This window comes from Heterodontus francisci, chromosome 2 (genome assembly GCF_036365525.1).
Source record: "Heterodontus francisci isolate sHetFra1 chromosome 2, sHetFra1.hap1, whole genome shotgun sequence".
Classification (NCBI taxonomy): Eukaryota; Metazoa; Chordata; class Chondrichthyes; order Heterodontiformes; family Heterodontidae; genus Heterodontus; species Heterodontus francisci.
In genome coordinates this window covers 40,630,573-40,644,925 of record NC_090372.1, presented here as the reverse complement: position 1 = coordinate 40,644,925, position 14,353 = coordinate 40,630,573, and the positions used below count along the sequence as shown (strand labels likewise).

The following is a 14,353-nucleotide window of genomic DNA, read 5'->3' as shown; positions in this document are numbered from 1 at the left end:
GCACCAATTTAAGGTGATTGGCAAAAAAAGCAACGGCAACATGAGGAGAAGTTTTTTTATATTGTGAGTGGTTAGGATCTGAAATGTACAGCCTGACAGTGCGATGGAGGTAGATTCAATCAAGGCTTTCAGAAGGGAATTGAATAATTTTCTGAAGAGAAAAGAATCTGCAGGGCTACAGGGAAAAGGCAGTGGCGTGGGACTAGATGAGTTGCTCTTGCAGAGAGCTGGCACGGACGTGATGGGCCAAATTGTCTCCTTTTGTGCTGTAACCATTCTATCATTCTATGATTCTATTCAAAGAGGGATGGACTGACTCCTGATTTAGCTAGGGGCAGAAGAATAAGAGCTTGGGTAAGAAAAAGATTGCAAATGGTTGGTTGGATCAGATCCTGAAATGGAACTGGTCGATGGAGCAAATAAATGGGCTGAATTATGTCTTTTTTTAGAACATTACAGCGCAGTACAGGCCCTTCGGCCCTCGATGTTGCGCCGACCTGTGAAACCATCTGACCTACACTATTCCATTTTCATCCATATGTCTATCCAATGACCACTTAAATGCCCTTAAAGTTGGCAAGTCTACTACTGTTGCAGGCAGGGCGTTCCACGCCCCTACTACTCTCTGAGTAAAGAAACTACCTCTGACATCTGTCCTATATCTATCACCCCTCAACTTAAAGCTATGTCCCCTCGTGTTTGCCATCACCATCCGAGGAAAAAGACTCTCACTATCCACCCTATCTAACCCTCTGATTATCTTATATGTCTCTATTAAGTCACCTCTCCTCCTCCTTCTCTCCAACGAAAACAACCTCAAGTCCCTCAGCCTTTCCTCGTAAGACCTTCCCTCCATACCAGGCAACATCTTAGTAAATCTCCTCTGCACCCTTTCCAAAGTTTCCACATCCTTCCTATGTTCCTCGAGGTCCTTAATAAACCACAATTGAAAATAAAATAATGTGAACTTAAATTAGATGTGGGATGAATGTTAATTTATCCAATAATCTGACTTTCAAATAGGGATCTAGGGTTCAAATAAATATCGTTAAGTGTAACAAAATGTCCTCCATTATAGTAGTTGAAAATCATTTACATACTCAGACTTATCATTGGAACATCATAAGATAATGTGCATAACATACAACCAAGAAACATGAATCCAAACAGTCAAAAACACTACAAAGACACAAACATAGAGAATATTTTACGGGAGAAATGAAATCGGAGGCACCATAGATATATTATTCTGCTTCTACCATATGTATAGTCTCATCATCTCTGAGGCTTTGAAGTAGCCTTATTATATTTAATTATTTGTGTAAAAATGACGTGAAGACAACTAAACGACTTCAACCATGAAGCAACTTTAATACTTCCCATGGCTTCATGGGATATGCAAATTGGCGCGTTTTGAATGAGTTAAAATCTCACCCATAATGTTCACCTCTCTTAAGAGATATTTGCTTGCCATATAATATATCTTTAGCGTGGTTTAAAATTAGGGGAGATACAGCCCCAAAGGGGGGGATTTTATGGAACTAGTTTAAAATTCTCCCTGTGATTTATTAGAATTCAAAATAAAATTGTTATCTATAAACAAAAGAGAATCATCACTCTGTGATTATCCACTTTAACTTATCCACTAAGTATCCAAATAGGTTTCAAAGCCTAGACTAGAGAAGGATGGACGCTGAGATTTTTGTGTTGTTTACTACTGATGTTGACAGTTGTAAGTATAGATCAAATACCCGGATAACCCTGCTAAAATTGGTCAGATGCTTGGCTCTGAGATTTCAGTATTATCTGGCCCTAAAAAGCAATTAAACTCTCACTTGACCAATGGTCAACAATTAGACTTTGAATTCTTTGTGGTGTCAGCCATTTTTCAGTTGGGAGCAATTTCAACTCTGAGTCAGAAGGTCCTGGGTTCAAATTCCACTCCAGAGACTTGAGCAGAAAATCTAGGCTGATACTCTAATACTGAGGGGAGGCTGCTATTTGGAGGTGCTGTCCTGTGGATGAGAAGTTAAACCAAGGCCCTCTCAGGTGGACATTAAAGATCCCATGGCACAATTTCAAAGAGAAGCAAGGGAGTTCTCTTCAGTGTCCTGGCCAGCATTTATCCCTCAAACAGCATCACTAAAAACAGATTATCTGGTCATTATCACATTGCTGTTTGTGGGACCTTATTGTGTGCTAATTGGTTGTTGGGTTTCCTACATTATAACAGTGACTGAAATTCAAAAGTACTTAATTGACTGTAAAGTGCTTTGGGATGTCCTGAGGTTTTGAAAAATGCTGTATAAATGTAATTCTCTCAAATCTCTCTTAAAGCTAGCAGAAAACACTCTTGTCCTCATAAAGCTACATGGTAACTTGCTTACCATAATGCTACAGGACATTCACTCATAAATAGTAAATATGTAAGTCCTCAGTACAATAGAGACCCACAGGATCAGAACATTACTGTGTCAAACTCTACATTTTTATTCTTTCAATCCAGAATTGATTTCTGTAAATGGCGGGGGCAGGGGCGTGATGGGGGGAGGGGTGGCGGGGGCTGTTGCCCTTCCCTTGTTTATGCTAGTTACAGTGAAATTGGCCAAACCAGCACAAAATATATGCAAATTTTAGATGTGTTTTCCATGATCTTTTAGGAGGCTGGTTCAAGATTCTATTGGCCCAAATTGGGCCCTGCCCACAAAACTGGCCACATACCCGGGTCAAAGTTGCAAGATTCCATCAATTGCACTGATTCAAATTGTGCTCATTTTCTTAGGCATGTTTTAAAAGTTTTTCATGTCAAAAATATTTAATTTACTAAGAATCTGACCAGTTCAATGGCTCAGTATAATTTTTTATAGTAGGTTTCAGTGATTTGAAGTCAGGTAGCTCACAGATGGAGGACTAGACACCCTTATTAAAATAGCTTAGTTTTTTGGTGATAAACCTTTTTATTTGGCTGTATTAATAAAATCGAACTAGGTCACCACACTAAAACACATCAAGGAATACTTTTCAATGGAAAGTAAAAAGGAAACAATCACCTTCTATTACACTGCCCGATTCCGCTAGTTGATGGAAGATTTAACATTTGAAATTACGCAAACTAATTTCAGCCAAATCAATTTCAAGCACATTTTGGGCGCAATTTCCTGATTGCACCCAAAATGCAAACTCTACCCAGGATTCTTTGATTCAGAATCTTATATCTAACTGTATCATAAAGATTGCCCTATAGTGACCTTAATATATAGATATTAAAACTAGTTACTTTCTGATATTCATCTCTGCAATGAATATCATTCTCTATGATATCAACTCTATATTACCACACACCATAATTTCAGTAGCCTGTAAAGATAACTGGCAGCCTAAGTAGCTTACTTAAGACTGTTGGCACTTGTTTGTTTAAGGCAGCTGTCAGGGAAAAGACTAATATCTTTCATCTTCAGTGTAGTTGAGATACAGTATCTGGTGATGAAGCAGTGATTGAGATGACTCATTTTCAGAAGGGTGTTATCTTGCTCTGTGCCTGCCACACCATTAGCAGAGAAAAGCATGTATAAGGATATAAATATATTTTCCAGGGGAACACAGAGCTCCTGTTGTATCACAACCCTGCCCCCACTGGAATGGAACCACTGAGCTTCCCAATTAGCCTACGTGATTCATCCAATCAGAAAAAAGTTTCAATGTCATCTCTACATTGATGCTTGTCCTCTAATGCAGTGAATTTAAAATCCTTGACATCACCTTTAAATCCCTTCATGACCTTTCCCAAACCTGGTTTGCAAGCTCTTCCAGTGTTACATCCTTTCCTTCAACCTTTGGTCCTCTGACTCTGACCTATTTTTACATTCCCCCTCACCTTTTTATCTGCCATTAGCGGCATTGCTCTCAGCTACCTTCACCCTGCTCTTTGGAACTCCTTCCTTCAACCATTCCACTCCAGCGCTTTTGTAACCCCTTTTAAAAACCTCCAAATGTATCTTTTTGATGAAGCTTGTGGTCACCTCACCAAATTTTTCCATCATGCCTCCATGTCTGTTTCTTTATCTAAGGGATGAGGGGGTGGATGGCCAGGATCATTGTGAGCCATTGTGGATCAGCGAGGACAGGGGTAATGGGCAAATGGGGCAGGATACGTGCCGCAAAGTTTTGGAAATCGAGAATTTTCAAGTCAATAGGCAATGTTATCTAGTGAGTCAATATTTCTGAGGTGCAGACTTTACCATCATGTGCATGGCAAGACCATACCACCATATGAATTAGGAGCAGAAGTAGGCCATTCAGCCCATCGAGCCTGCTCCGCCACTTAATATAAGGTTAATAAGACTAGGTCCATTGAATTGGGCAGGACATTTTTTAGTGTTGGATTCTGCCTTAATTGGCAAGCAGTTTATCCTTGGGGAAACCTTGCACTGGAGGCCCCAACAGTTTTGTGGATGTCTAAACCCAAGCACTACTTGTGTTATCTGTTATTCATGATTACAATATTTAATCAAAAACACAGCACCTGTCTTAAAAGTCATTAAGAGAAGGAATGGACAAATAATTGTGTTGGGACATTTTAGTACAAATGTTACTTTCAGACTATAAATCTATTTAATATTGCCTGGATTTTTATATTAACATGTGCAATGTGGCAGGAGGCTTAAGTACATTGTGTAAGGGATCATATTTTACTGATGGGGGATTAGTTTAGCATTTTTAGGGCTCCTGGAGCAAATCAAAATTTCACTCGGAGCCAAAATTGTCGCCATGGTACAGAGATGACTCACGAGGAGTTTAAAGCTAGCTGAGCTCAATTTAGTGAGTAAACTGTTCCCTAATATCCATTTCAACGCCTTCTGCATTTAAAGGTCTGGCCGTTGGTTGAGGTCTATTTGCAGCTGTAATACGCGTGGGGGGAAAAAAAAAGAAATGCAATGTGAATGCAATTTTTGGGGGGGGGAAAAATACACGTCCTGAAATGCTTTGGAATGTAACCAATTACTCCAGGGGACAGCAGCATCTTCCGGGACTGAGCTCGCTGCCCTGTCCTTATTTGGAGGGCGCGCGCGAACGCACGCACGGGCTCGAGCATCCAGTGTGCTGCTGCAGTGAGCGCGCGCTGAGGCACGGGGAAAGGGCGTGAATGGGGCGCGTGCCTTTATTTGGAATAAAGCGGAAGGACGTGCGCGCGCTCTCCCCGGGCTGTGTCGTCATATCTGTCAATCAGACAGAGCCAGAGCGCGAGCAAGGTTGCGGCTGGCTGCGAGGAAAGAGCCTGAGGGAAACAAGAGTGGGACGTCTACCCCTTTTATATCTACAGTACCTATACATAGATCGCATACAAAATATAGCAGGTAATGCAACTGTATTTTTGCACCAATTAGAAGCGTTTTGCGTTCACTTTTTTTTAAAGTGATCGTGATGCTGCTTTACAAAAGGAAGATTTGATGTGCGCGTTCTGAACACAAGTGATTGTGTGTATTAGGGCTTGCTTGTTGATGCAGTGTCGTTTCTTCCTTTCTGTTCATCCTTTTGCATTTGTTGAGGTTTGTCTGAATCCTTTCCCAAAATAAGGATGACTAGAAGCGTTGATAATTGTAAAATATGAAGGTTTTGTATTTTATAATTGCTAAAATAAGTTTCTTACAATATGGTGCTTTGTGATGTTTCCGACAATTTGTGATCAAATTTCGGCGCTCCTGTAATTATAATGCAATAAATTCTGCATGCATCATATTAAGATGATTGCAAGCAGGTAGCTTCTCGGGGTCTCTAGGCCTTATCTACAGATGCTGGCAACCTTGAGGAGGAAAGACAAAGTTGCTGTTGCAAATCTGGCATCTTCTGCAAACGTTGCTTTCATTCTCTCTTCTCCCACCTTCCCCCCCCCCCCCCCCCCAAGCTATTAAACTGTGCAGAAGCACAGGAATGCTTTTAACATGATGAGATGGAATAGGAAGGAGCGACCTTTTAAATTTCAGTCCCTGAGTTGGGGGCTTATAAGAGGCGGTCTCTGTTGCTCGCAAGCTTTTAAGAGTCTCCGGGATGACCATCTCGATGTATTTCTTTATGACAGTTTACACTGAAGGAGAGTATTCTCTTGGGAAGCTTAAGTGGGCCATTGCATGTTTCAGGAGACTAATTAGCCTAAAAGTGACAAGCTTTCATCTAACTTAGTGCTGATGCAGTTTGTCTCAAATCAGCTTTCTAATAATTTCCCCCATGATTTTAATATTTTAAAGAATAGTGAATGCATTACTGCCTTTGTTCAAAATGTTATCACATGCTTATTCCTATTTTGAGTATACTGTAGGAACAAACTTCATTCTGCAGAATGAAAGATGTACACATTTGCCAAACTCCTGCAGTCTGATAATTATAATTTTTTTTTAAAATTCAGGCATCGACATGTTAGAACTGATTTTTAAAAAAATTAAATTTACACTTTTGAGATGGTCTGCAGTATCTTCATTTGCTTAAAAAGGTATTGTGTGGTTTTATAGCTGCACTCCATAAATGTTCAGATGTTGCCTATAAATGGTCCTTGAGCGATTTGCATTAATGCTAGCTTTTCAGGGACATGATACATAGTACACCTGATAAATACTTTTCAGTGTGCATATTCTATGTAAACAAAATCAGTTGCCTCATTTTCAGGGTTCATTTACACAACAACCAAAGCAAGTCAGCATTGTTAACCTGTTAGTGTCATATAGGTAGCTAGGTCAGCAAACCGCCAACTTCTGGACTAAGATGAAAATAGTATCTACCAATGAATGATTTGTTGTGAGGAACTGAAAACTCACTTGTGTTGTTTGAAGAAACCACAAACAAGAATAAAAAATAATTTGTACTGAAGGGCGGCACAGTGGCACAGTGGTTAGCACCGCAGCCTCACAGCTCCAGCGACCCGGGTTCAATTCTTGGTACTGCCTGTGTGGAGTTTGCAAGTTCTCCCTGTGTCTGCGTGTGTTTTCGCCGGGTGCTCCGGTTTCCTCCCACCACCAAAGACTTGCAGGTTGATAGGTAAATTGGCCATTATAAATTGCCCCTAGTATAGGTAGGTGGTAGGGGAATATAGGGACAGGTGGGGATGTGGTAGGAATATGGGATTAGTGTAGGATTAGTATAAATGGGTGGTTGATGGTTGGCACAGACTCGGTGGGCCGAAGGGCCTGTTTCAGTGCTGTATCTCTAAATAAAATAAAATAAAAATTGACATAGGGAGAGAAACTGCAGTAGCGTGTTATATTTGAAGATGCTCCTTAGTCATTGAAAAAATTTAATATTTTTTATGCAGCATGTTGTGATCTGCATCACACAGCCTTAATAACTTTCAGAAGGGAATTGGGTATATACTCTAAGGAAAAATATGCAGGACAATGGGGAAGAGCAAGGGAATGGGACTAATTGGATAGATCTTTCAAAGAACTTTACCTTAACAAATCTTGTATATATTTTTCTCATGTCGTAACCTTTTCTGCATAGTGATATCCTGGTGAATATATACCAAAGTCTACTCATAGTTACATTCGCTCACTCTGAATTGCAGCTTGATCTCTTCACTGTTTCATGTAGGGTGTGGGGCATTCATATTAGTCCTGAGTTTTAACTGGTGCAAAGTATTTTTTTGCAATTTGTTTCATTCATCTATCTCAATTAAAATTTATGTTAAAGGCCATTAGTTTCTATTTGGCTAATTTATGTTTTCTGGGATACAACATAGAAACTTTCAATGCAAAAGGAGGTCATTTGGCCAGTTGCGTCTATGATGCTCTCTGAAAAAGCTATCCAATGAGCCCCATTCCTCTGCCGTTTTCCTATAAACTTCTGAATGTTTATTTTTCAAATATGTATTTACTTCCCTTTGAAATGCTATATTTTGGATTTTCTTCCACCAATGTTTCTGGCAAGACATTCGATGTTCTAACAATCCTCTGTGTAAATAAGTGGGTAAATAAATTCTTCCAACCTCTCATTCTGTTGGTGGTGATAAATTTATGGCTTGTATTTAAATACTCACATACCAATGGAAATAGTCGTCCCTATTTGACTTACTGACAGTACTCATAATTCTGAGCACGTCTATTAGATCGCCTCTTAATCTTTGGTGCTCTGATGGAGTGAGATACTATTCTCTAGTCCCTCCTTATAACTCAGGTGTCTCTTTTGCATCCTTCCCATGATTTTGACATTCTTCCTAAAGTTGTAGGTATAGCAGGGTGCACTGGCATTAATTCACCATTTTTGAGGGGGTGTAGGAGGAATGAGTGGGTGAGAGGAAGAGAGGGGAAAGGGGGTGGATGGAGAATGCTGTACTTTGAACATACCACCAGTAGAAATGAAATTCCCAATAGTTTTGCACTAAAGTCAATAAATACCTTTTGGAAAGTACATTGCATCAGTTGTAATCCTGCCCCTGTGAAATTCTGGACAAACTATGCTTTGCTATGAATTATCTATTCACATTTACAACCACTTGCTTTTTTTCACTGTGTCCCAACTAGCCTCCTATGCAGTACACCTTGGTCTTTAATCTGAGATCACTATCTCCACTGGATTCTCGCTAGGGAAGACTAAATTTGAACTATGGTGCATATCTTGCTGGCCATTCCCATTCTTGGCAAAAAGATGCCTCTGTTTGAGCTTTAAGGACTTTACTATGATCAGAAAAGCGTTGTCTGACTTGAAACCCAATAAGGCTGGGTTCCCAGTCAGTAGTGTAGTGTACAAATCGATATCTTGTAGCCAGGTATTCTAGACCACAGCATCCAAGCTTTTTGTCTTTGCAGGCCATATAGATGTGTACAATGGTGCCTCAGGGGTCACATATAAAGGTTAAATCAATATATCCACATTAGTTTTCATCTAACTCAAGTAGCTGATGTGAACATAACTGTTACGATTTTGAATTTATCCGAAACATAGTGCTAAGAATAGGGTTTCAGGACAAAAGTAAGTAAGAAATAAGCACAAACAGGACCAAATTGTCTGGGCTTCCAGGATTTAAGGGCCACATGTGACCAATGGGATGCAGTTTGGACATCCCTGTCCGAGCCAATTCTCTTTATAAAAGAATCCGAATAGAATGTGGTTTTGTAAAAAGTGGATGGCAGTATGGGTGGAGATAGATGAATTGTGATGATCAGATAACACGTTTCAGACTGCACGTGGATATTTGTGGCCTGTATGTATACACTGATCAGACTAACTATGGACTGCATGGGCCTGAATTTTCCCTTCACGATCCTTAATGTCGATGTACACATCTAAATGGCCATGGTAACTAAAATGAATAAAAGAAGCTAGATTACCTACATCTCAACATTTCATTTTAATATACAGTAGTTCCCGTTTCTGCTGTTTTTGGGTCACTTGAAGTGACAGATGTGGTTGTGAGCTTACTGCATTCTAGCTGTACCACTGTATGAATCTGCATTTGGCAGAGACACATGGCTGCAGGCTGCTGATCCTGTTCACATCCAACTTAATGGCCCTGGTAGATTGTCAGGAGTGCTGATTGCTTGATATTAACCTGTTCCAAGCAATGTCTAACTGGAATGCAATATGTTAACCCGGCAGCATTAAATTAAGGCCCTCGTTTTAATTTTAAATTCATCAGTTTATAAAGCTTTCTTTTCCAGAAATAGTGTGGCAATCGAAATATATTTTATGCTTATTATTATATATCAGATAATGCCGCTTAGGAGAAATGTTTATATTCAAATTATCTGACTGGCTGGTTAAACAAATAAACGCTTTCACTAAATTTTCATTGTTACTATTATTATTATTATTTGAGGACCTCCTAAAATGGCTGCCTGTAGCATCTTAAATTTGATCTATTGGATTGTAATGAAAGAATGCTATTTATTAATAGAGTTGAAAATTGTACAATCAAGCAATGGAATTGCCTTTTTGAATAATTTGTGCAATCCATTGCTAAGTTTGGATCTGTTGGGATATTGTGATCTGAAGTTGTGCAGGGTCTTATTCAGTATCTGGTGCAGTACCAGGCCAGTTGCCATGGGAATGGGGAGGATGAGGAAAGAGGATTGTTGTATGTTTGGTTAGTCTGTCACCGTTCTGTATATTTGGTTAGTCTAGCTGGGAGAGATTACTGAGCCTTCAGTTATTTTAAGCATTAACTTATTTATTACATATTAACTATATACAGCTTTACATAAGTCTGTATGACTTCTCTGAAGCCATGCTGCTTCTCCTTCAAGTCTCTCACATGTGATCTCTTACATCATCATGGTGGGAGGTATTCCTCACACTGTCTCAAACATTAACACTTTCAGACCCTTATTCTACAACTCCCCCAAGTCTTTATCCACATATATATATTTATACATTCATTTTTGATTTTTACAAACTACCCCATCTCACCTCCCCCCGCCCGCCCCCAAGTCTCTGACATCACAGATTCAATCTGCCAGGAGGCTTCACAACTCTCCCTGATCATGTTGTCAGTCTCGGAACGTCAGTAGTCTTTCTCTGAACTCTTGTTTCTTGACTTGGACAACCTTCATTGAGGTTTGTAGCATCCGGTGCTTTCTCAATTTCAGGTTCAACAGCTCGTTCATCCAAATGTATGACTGATTGATGTCTTTTTTTATGAATAGAAATAAGATTTCTCGTGTTTCTTCTTGTAGTACCTTCTGAAGTGTGTACTAAATAAGATCTCTGTTGATTCCCATCTGTCTGGACGATTGTAATGCTGGGGACTTCAGAAGGAGACAGAGATGGATCATCCACTCTGCACTTCTGCCTGAAGACTGTTGCAAATTTTTCAGCCTTTTCTTTTGCACTGATGTGCTGGGCTCCCCCATCATTGAAGATGGGGTTATTTGTGGTGCCACCTCCTCCTGTTAGTTTTTTTTAATTCATTCATGGGATGTGGGCGTCACTGGCTATGCCAGCATTTATTGCCCATCCCTAATTGCCCTTGAGAAGGTGGTGATGAGCTGCCTTCTTGAACCGCTGCAGTCCATGTGAGGTAGGTACACCCACAGTGCTGTTAGGAAGGGAGTTCCAGGATTTTGACCCAGCGACAGTGAAGGAATGGCAATATAGTTCCAAGTCAGGATGGTGTGTGACTTGGACGGGAACTTGCAGGTGGTGATGTTCCCATGCATTTGCTGCTCTTGTCCTTCGAGATGGTAGAGTTCGCGGTTTTGGAAGGTGCTGTCTAAGGAACCTTGGTGCATTGCTGCAGTGCATCTTGTAGATGGTACACACTGCTGCCACTGTGCGTCGGTGGTGGAGGGAGTGAATGTTTGTGCATGGTGTACCAATCAAGTAGGCTGCTTTGTTCTGGATGGTGTCAAGCTTCTTGAGTGTTGTTGGAGCTGCACCCATCCAGGCAAGTGGAGAGTATTCCATCACACTCCTGACTTGTGCCTTGTAGATGGTGGACAAGCTTTGGGGAGTCAGGAGGTGAGTTACTCGCCGCAGTATTCTTAGCCTCTGACCTGCTCTTGTAGCCACAGTATTTATATGGCTACTCCAGTTCAGTTTCTGGTCAATGGTAACCCCACAGGATGTTGATAGTGGGGGATTCAGCGATGGTAATGCCATTGAATGTCAAGGGGAGATGGTTAGATTCTCTCTTGTTGGAGATGGTCATTGCCTGGTACTTGTGTGGCGCAAATGTTACTTGCCACTTATCAGCCCAGGCCTGGATATTGTTCAGGTATTGCTGCATTTCTACACTGACTGCTTCAGTATTTGAGGAGTTGCGAATGGTGCTGAACATTGTGCAATCATCAGCGAACATCCCCACTTCTGACCTTTTGATAGAAGGAAGGTCATTGATGAAGCAGCTGAAGATGGTTGGGCCTAGGACACTACCCTGAGGAACTCCTGCAGTGATGGCCTGGAGCTCAGATGTTTGACCTCCAACAACCACAGCCATCTTCCTTTGCGCTAGGTATGACTCCAACCAGCGGAGAGTTTTCCCCCTGATTCGCATTGACCTCAGTTTTGCTAGGGCTCCTTGATGTCAAGGGCAGTCACTCTCACCTCACCTCTTGAGTTCTGCTCTTTTGTCCATGTTTGAACCAAGGCTGTACTGAGGTCAGGAGCTGAGTGGCCCTGGCGGAACCCAAACTGAGCATCACTGAGCAAGTTATTGCTGAACAAATGCTGCTTGATGGCACTGTTGATGACACCTTCCATCACTTTACTGATGGCACGCCATCACCTTCTAAAGGGAAATTAGGGATAGACAATAAGTGCTGACCTTGCCAGCGATGCCCACAATGCATGAATGAATGGGGAAAAAAAACATAAACCTATGCAAGCGATGCTGTTAATGTTCTAAACTGATTGTGAAATTCTGCACTACTTTTCATTTTTTGCTCTTCAGGAGTGACCTCTGTTGCTAGTACTAATGCTATCTCTTTTAAATAATTATGAATGTGGCAGATGTGTTCTGACTTACAAACCCACACCAGCTTCTGTACTAAAGCAGAATTGTGAGGAAAACTGTACTGTAGTGGAACATTCGCTTGTCATTTGTGTTTTTTTTAATTTTAGCATTGTCCCTCAGCCTCATCAAAAAACTGTTTCCTCATCACTGAGACCTGCAGGGATTTTGCAGAAGCAAAGTGTGCAAACCCTACTGCTTTTTTTTGTCTCACTTTGTTTCTTCAGATGAAGAATGAACAAACTTGATAAATGTGTAAGCGTAGCCTTTTTTGTTCCTAGGCCTGCCGTTGAGTACTTTAGCCGACTGCTGAATGTAGTCATGCCATTTATGGCTTGGTATCAGAGTTAGAAAAAGAAGCTGCAGCAAGTATTGCAGAGACTTCTGGATTTTTACACCTATCCTGGATGTACACGTTCCTGTACACCATTTAAAATGCATCTTGGCATGCTTAGTCTCTTTTACTGTGATGGTGCTTAGGAGGAATAAAGTTATGCTGTCTTTGTAAAAGGTGCTTCTTTGTTTTCAGTGGTTAACTTAGCCAACATGGGGCCATTAGTTTAATGGTTGTGCTAGTTCGAGAATTTGAATTCAGTTTGTGAAAAAAAATCTGAAAAATGAAGTTGGTGTAAAAATCCAACTGGTTCACTCATGTCTGTTAGGGAAGGAAAGCTGGTCTGGCCAATGTGTGACTCCAGTGGATGACTCTTAACTGCCCTCTGAAGTAGCCTAGAAAGCTACGTAGTTGTACACAGCAATAGAGGTGGCAATACATGGTGGACTTGCCAGTCATTCCCATATCCTGAGAATGAATTTTTAAAAATGCAGAGCATGAGGGCCTCTGTTTCGATTGCTAACCTGTGCTAAGTTTGTTGACCCTTTGAAGTATGCAAGAAATTGAACAGAATAAATACAACAAATCTGGAGCACCACTTCAAGATATGCCAGGGTGCTAGAACAAGGAGGCATTGTTTTTTAAAAAAGGCAGTGAAAGATAAGTTTGGGACTGATTTAAGGAAGGACTTCTTCAAACAGTGTTTAATACTCAGATTGGTCAAATGGCATGATGGGAATTGTCTGGACAGGCTAAGGTGAGCTGAAAATAACAGCTCATTGTTGATGTGAGACAGTTTAGGATGATTTACTTTCCGGAGCAATACTGTATAGATTTACGTATGCCAGCCAAGAGCGACGTCTCAATTCATTCCATCTTCGCTGCCTTCGGAGAATACTTGGCATCAGGTGGCAGGACTATATCTCCAACACAGAAGTCCTTGAAGCGGCCAACATCCCCAGCTTATACACACTACTGAGTCAGCGGCGCTTGAGATGGCTTGGCCATGTGAGCCGCATGGAAGATGGCAGGATCCCCAAAGACACATTGTACAGCGAGCTCGCCACTGGTCTCAGACCCACCGGCCGTCCATGTCTCCGTTATAAAGACGTCTGCAAACGCGACATGAAATCGTGTGACATTGATCACAAGTCGTGGGAGTCAGTTGCCAGCATTCGCCAGAGCTGGCGGGCAGCCATAAAGACAGGGCTAAATTGTGGCGAGTCGAAGAGACTTAGTAGTTGGCAGGAAAAAAGACAGAGGCGCAAGGGGAGAGCCAACTGTGCAACAGCCCCAACAAACAAATTTCTCTGCAGCACCTGTGGAAGAGCCTGTTACTCCAGAATTGGCCTTTATAGCCACTCCAGGCGCTGCTTCACAAACCACTGACCACCTCCAGGCGCGTATCCATTGTCTCTCGAGATAAGGAGGCCCAAAAGAACTGTATAGATTTAGTATGCAAATAAAAATTCTGGGTGCTGCCTGTGTGGAGTTTGCAAGTTCTCCCTGTAACCGCGTGGGTTTTTGCCGGGTGCTCCAGTTTCCTCCCACAGCCAAAGACTTGCAGGTTGATAGGTAAATTGGCC

At 41.3% G+C, this 14,353-nt stretch overlaps 1 protein-coding gene across 1 annotated transcript in view; it reads left to right on the top strand.

The window, feature by feature from the left end:
• The first annotated feature begins 5,233 nt into the window (after positions 1-5,233).
• Positions 5,234-14,353, top strand: part of cap2 (cyclase associated actin cytoskeleton regulatory protein 2) — a 237,952-nt gene continuing 228,832 nt past the window's right edge. The window contains exon 1 of the mRNA XM_068057232.1: positions 5,234-5,354. The gene's annotated coding sequence lies outside the window, so the exon portion shown is untranslated. The remainder of the gene's footprint in view (positions 5,355-14,353) is intronic.